Below are 6963 nucleotides of genomic sequence, written 5' to 3' on the forward strand. Positions count from 1 at the left end.
TATCTGCCTACTACTTGTCAGTCTGGGTAGATATGTACAGAAATCTAAGTTGAAAATATTTTCCTTTCAGAACTTGGAAGGCTTTCTTCCACAGTCTTCAGAATATCATCTAGAGTTCAAATTACAATGTGATTCTTGTTCTTTTGTAGGTGGGTAGTGTGTGTGTGTGTGGGGGGGGGGGTGGTATGTTTGCTCTCAGGAAAGTCTTAGGACTGCTAAATTAAATATGCAGGAGGCATTGACCTGAGGCTGTCTCTGGACTTTGAGTTCCTGTGTAATGAACTGCGATCTAACTTAGTACATAAATGAACTGCGATCTAACTTAGTACATAAATGAACTGCAACCTAATTTAGGAGTATGTTTGCTTGTAGCAGATAGCCAGGTGTCAGCCAGTCCATCACAGCCTGCCAACTGTTCAGACCATGTTCAAATAAGGCAGATGTGCAGCTGTAACCAATCAGCCATTTCCGTACTTTCCTTCCGTTTTCTGTCTATAAACGCTCACTGCCCATATTGCAGGGCGGAATTGTCTACATCTTTTCTGGTTCTGAGTGCTGCCTGATTCATGAATTGTTCTTTACTCAAATAAACTCTGTTAAATTTATTTTGGCAAAAGTTGTTCTTGTCATGGATTCTTTTTTTTGGTTCTGGTATTTTGCAGTTTCACTTTGAGTAAAAGTTAGTCTTTATATTGACCTGCAAAGCCCTTTGTGATCTCGCTCCCGGTTCTCTCTCTTCATGACTCCTGCTTCTCTCCCACTAACTCACTCCCTTCCAGCCACGTTAGCCTCCCACTGGCCCTTGAACTTGCCACACGTGCCTTGGGGCTCGTCCTCTGGCTGTTCTGTCTGTTCACATGTTCTACCCTCAGATCACCTTGTGGCTGCACTTTTCACCTCCTCCCACGGCATCTTCTCTGGAGACCCACCCTGCCCACCCTATTTAATGCTGCAGCCCTGCTGCTGCTGCCCCACACCCCCAGTCCCTCACACCCTGTTCTGCTTTTCTTTATTCCATAACACATCTCCTTCTAACATGCCATAACATTTACTTAAATTGTTTATTGCCCGTCTTCCCCCGCTTCCACTAAAATAAAATCTTCACGAAGTAAAGAAATTTAATTCGCTATCTTTAATGCCTATAACAAAGCCTAGAACATTAAGTGTTAAGTGGTCAATACATTTTTGTTGAATGATATGGGACTCTTGTTGAGCTCATAGAGCTCACACATGATTGATGTTCAGGAAGGCCCAAGGAAAGATGACAGAGGATCACAGTGTTCTGTTTGTAAAGAGTTGAGCCTAATATCTGCTCACTTCTCTTGCAATAAACTGGCTTGATATCACAGGCCTGTGATGTATCAAGAAAGAAACTGACATGCATTTTAGATGTGGACTGCTTAAGCTAATAGGTCTGTGATTTGTGGGGAGCAAAGGGTTGTCCTTACCAAAAATTCGATAGGTTAAATGATAAATTTATCAGATGAGACTTTTCTTGAACGCTACCTTGAGGGACCAAACAGGAAGCTGAAAATGAAACCAATCAATTCCACCAGGGTTTGTAACAGCTCTAATGGAAAGCCTTGGGGAAGGAAAGATTGAATACATCTTTTACATTATTTTTGTACTTCAAAATATTATTCTATTCCACACCCCCCAAAAAAATCCCTCACAAAAATAACCAATCCTGGCAGAGGTGGGAAACCTGCGGCCTCCTGATTTCAAGATTGTTCTTTTTTAAGCACCAAAGGAGGCAAGAAAATTTCATTTTTCTCTGCTGCCATCCCTTTTAATAAAAGTATTTGTTCTGTAAAATTTGTATTCAGTCAAAAGGCCGCAGTTAAGGACCTAAAAGGCCACGTGTGGCCTTAAGGCTGCAGGTTCCCCACCCCTGCCTGATGCATTTAATTCTAATGCAAATTGTGAAAGAGCATAGCATACAGATTAAAGAACAATTGATTGTTGATGGTATACAAGCATTTGTGAGAATTGCTTATAACTTGACTTGTGTGCCTATTCTTTCCCATTCATTTATTTTCCAAATATGAACTGAATGTGAAGACCATGGAATGAAAAATGAACAAGACAGTGTCCTGGCTTTCAAAGTTTATGCAATCGAGGGCAGGGAAACAGACAAGTAAACAGGCCTGAACTTAAAGGGCCAGTTTTAGGATCCGATACTCTTGATTTCCTAGAATATTATGTTGCCTGGAGTTTAATTTAAAATTCATATTTTCAATGCTTTGTAAAATGCAAATCATAATTTACAAACACTTTAAACATACATTGTTGAAATGTGAGATGTAATTTTGACTTGTGAACATCTATTTTATGCCCATGTTGCTATTAATTAAACCACGATAACTACTAACTCTAACTAGGAATCTTATCACATATTAAAAATATGTGACTAAAATGACTAAATTTCTGCTTTTGAAGTGTCTTGAAATATTGCATATAATTTGTATGCCTGAATGCTGGACTTATTAAACAGAAATGAGAGGCAGAATAAAGTAGTAATTATTGGAGCCAGGTTTTACTTGTCAAGAAAGGTTTCACAGAGGAGACCAGTTTGAAGAGTATCTTTGAAGAACGACATGAAATTGAAAAAAGGTTTGGCCAGTATTTTGCTAACAGCTCTATAATCATCATGGACAAGTCAGTTTTCCCCAGCATGGTGTCAGAACACACATTGACTTCTAGCTGGGCTGAGCTTTTAAAGTTTAAGATGTTTATGAATTTTTAAAATTTCATTTTATAGTAACTCATTTGATACTAATTTGGCCAAAATGGTATTCAAAAATACTGTGTATAAATGGCCACCTGAATATATTTCTCCCTTAATTTCTAACTTTGAGGCTGGGTGAGGAGTTCTTATGTTAAGGCTTATTCACACCAAGGCATGCTAGCTTTTGTTGCCAACTAGTTATGATTCAGGAGGACTGAAAACTAGGCTCTAGAGTTTCTTTAACTGGAGAATTACTGCTTGGATTCAAATTTTATGGCTTGATCCCATAGTGGATGAATTGCTCTACTTTGGAGGGAACACATTTCATGTAGGGTCTGTGTGTTTGTGGTTATTTATCCACTGAATTTATTAATATATAGTGTATCTTTACCCCAAATGAACTTTTAAAAATATTTACTTGAAAATAATTCATAAAATTTAAATACCAAAATAGTGGCAAAGGGAGAAAGAATGAGGATAATTGAACAGGAGGGGAGGAGAGAATGTGGTTGCGTGGAAAATAATAAGGTTAGAGAATAAAGCAAAGCAATGTCAAAAAACAAGTCCACTGAGCAGGCAATGCAACTGAGGTGTTAAGTAACTAAGGGGATTTGACTTTGGGTGCTGGAAGGCAAGCTTACTACTGTTGTAGTTTAGAAAAAAGGGAAAGATGCTCCATTAGATAATCGCTTTTACTTCTGACTTTTTATATAGATTTAAACACATCTAAGTATTGTTCAGTTCTATAAGACTCAAGTATTTAATTTGCAATCTTCTCAAGTTTCATAAGCAGTAAGTCATGTAAAACTAAATGAACAAGCCACCAAGCATTTAGCACCCTAAAATACTTCAGCAACTCTTGAAGTTTATAAATATAAAATTTATTCTGCTCTTGAAGACCTAACAATCTAGTTTGGAAGACAACAACATATGGAATAATTGGAGAACAACACAGGGCTGGAAACTTTTTCTTAAAAACAAATACTAAGTTATGTGCTAGAGAGTGAGGTATTTTTAGAAATGCAGAAATCAATGTGGAGTAAAGAAGTCAATAAATGCTTCACAGTGGAAGTTCGATTTAGGGTTTAAAGGATGAGGGTGAAGGATGAAAAGGTATCTAGGTGGAAAAATAATATGAAGCAAGGTATGAAAATGTAAAATAACTTCCCACAAAATATTTTGTTTTTGAAAAAGTAATAATTTTAAAAGGTCTAACAGTGCAAATAAAAATTGTGAGATATCACCTCATACCCACTGGGATGGCTACTATCAAAAAACCAAAAAATAAAAAGTGTTGGTAAGGATGTGGACAAATTGAAACCCTTGTGCACTGTTGGTGGGGATGTAAGATGGTGCAGCTCCTATGGACAGCAATATGGCAGTGTCCCCCCAAATTAAAACTGGAATTACTGTATGAAACGCCAATTCCTATTCTAGATATATAGCCGGAAGAGTTGAAAGCAGGGTCTTGAAGAGAGATTTGTGTACCTGTATTCATAGCAGCATTATTCACAATGGCCAAATAGATGAAAGCAACCCACATGTCCATCAGTAGTTGAATAAACAAAATGTAGTTTTTAGAGACAATTGAATATTATTCTTCCTTAAAAAGGAAGAAAATTTTGGCACATGCTACATGAATGAGCCTTGAGGACATAAAGCAAAATGAAATAAGCAATCACAAAAAGACAAATACTATATGATTTCACTTAAGTATCTAGAGTAGTCCAATGGATAGAAAGTAAAATGGTGGTTGCTAGGGGCTGGGTGCATCCACCCCACAGCATGGATACACTGGTGAATGTTGATGGCTTATTCTTGGGTCACCACCTTGTTGTTGGCAGAATGGCCCTTCTTCTTATTGCCACCCTTCTTAGTGGGACCTGTTCTTCTGGGTCCAAGTTGGAAAGGACTCTCGTTGCATATTAAATCATAGCTCTTGACACATATGTTACATATATTTCTGGGAGTATAGTAAAAGAGTATGTCTTAATTTTTCTATTAGGTTGGTGCAAAAGTAATTGTGGTTTTGGACCGTGAATTTTAAATCATTACAACCAGGTTGAAACATATCTTTATTAATCAAAATAGGAACCACTACAATCAACACATTTTTGCCAATGAGAAATAAGTTTGTTTATTCCTGTAGTGTAAAAATCCATGCTTTGCCATTCCACAAACTCTTGGAAAGCATTTTTCTGCATCCTGCTGGTTGTGGAAGCGTTTTTCCTGCAAAAAGTTGTCGAGATGCTTGAAGTGGGAGTCAGTTGGTAAGAGGTCAGGTTAATATGGCAGATGAGGCAAAACTTTGTAGCCCAATTTGTTCAACTTTTGAAGCATTGGTTGTGTGACATGCAGTCAGGCATTATTGTGGAGAAGAATCGAGCCCTTTCTGTTGACCAGTGCTGGCTGCAGGCCTTACGGTTTTTGGTGCATCTTATCGATTTGCTGAGCAGACTTCTCAGATGTAACGGTTTTGCCAAGATTCAGAAAGCTGTAGTGGATCAGACCAGCAGCAGACCACCAAACAGTGACCATGGCCTTTTTTTGGTACGTTTGGCTTTGGGAAGTGCTTTGGAGCTTCTTGTGGGTCCAACCACTGAGCTGGTCATCCCCGGTTGTCATATAAAATCCACTTTTCTTTGAATATCACAATCTGATCCAGAAATGGTTTATTGCTGCGTACATTGGGAGAAGATAACACTTCAAAATGACAATTTTTGGTCAGTTCATGAGGTACCCACTTGTCGAGCTTTTTCACTTTTCAAATTTGCTTCAAATGCCAAATGACTGTAGAATGGTCGACCTTGAGTTCTTCAGCAAATTCTCACGTAGTTGTAAGAGGATCAGCTTTGATGATTGCTCTCAATTGATAATTGTCAACTTCTGACGGCCAGCCACTGCGCTCCTCATCTTCAAGACTGTCGTCTCCTTTGCAAAACTTCTTGAACCACCACTGCACTGTACAAATGCATTGTTGATGTTGCGCATTGTCTCTACTGCTTTACAACCCATTTTGAACTCAAGAAAATAGCTCGAATTTGCTTTTTGTCTAATATCATTTGCATAGTCTAAAATAAATATAAGTAGAAAGAATTAAGTCATTAGCAAAAAAAAACCATAAAGCGAGAAATGTGCATTAAAATGATGTATAACACAACCACATGTAAGAATGTATTCCAATATCGAATGGCAAATTTCAATAATGTCAAAACCGCAATTACTTTTGCACCAACCCAATGCTAAGCATAATTTTTCAACTTAAAGGCACCTAACTTCTGAGATCATTCTTTGCCTATTAAATCTCATCATGTAAACTATACCTTCATTCCTATATCTATTTTTACTAAATTGTATCTCTTTGGTTTGTTCAACTGGTTTGAAGTTAAAACTGCTGATCAAGCATGTGAACTTTCAGCAGTGGTCTTGCACAGAAAGACCAAAATCTAGAATCTGTGGCTTTGGCAAGCACGTTTTTGTCCTAACTGATGAACTGTTCGGTAATAGATGATAGGTTTGTCTGAAATTTTTGAGGAGGAGAGCTTATAAACTATTCAGAATCAAAACACCAGGTGAACAGTAGATAGAGAAAATAGGCCCACATTATTTCCTCCCACAATTTCCAGACCCTTACGAGAGGCCACAATGCCTAATGGGTGATGTGTACCTTGCTGGAACCTAATCAATATAGGGAGGTTGCCAGTAGCTGAAAGAAATGGTAACACCCAGGACTGTGCACCATCTCCTCTGGTGTTCACACGACCAGCAGAGCTGCCGTGGATTTGGGTGTAAGAGTTGCAGGAAATGCTAGGGATTAGGCTCAGTGAATCTGGTCCCTGGCTGATCCCAGCCAGTATTTTTCTCAACGAATGAGAGATTTTTCAAGATAACTTTGCTTAGAATTAAACTTTACCATGTATATCAACTACCACCCCAGTTATTTTGCAAAAGGGGAAAGTGATCAGTACCAAATTACCAAACACACCTGCAAACTGGTGTCTGTCACAAAGCTCCTACTTACTCTGACCCCTTCACTCCCACTATTTCCACTGCGGACTTTCCTCTTGTGAGTTGAGTGGCACTTTCTCATCGTAGTTATCTTAGTCTTTCAGGCTGCTACAACAAAACACCACAAACTGGGTGGCTTATAAATAATTAGAAATTTATTTCTCACAGTTCTGGAGGCTAGGAAGTCCGAGATCAAGGTGCTGGCAGATGCAGTGTCTGAAGAGGCC

Source organism: Eulemur rufifrons, chromosome 1 (assembly GCF_041146395.1).
Source record: "Eulemur rufifrons isolate Redbay chromosome 1, OSU_ERuf_1, whole genome shotgun sequence".
Lineage (NCBI taxonomy): Eukaryota > Metazoa > Chordata > Mammalia > Primates > Lemuridae > Eulemur > Eulemur rufifrons.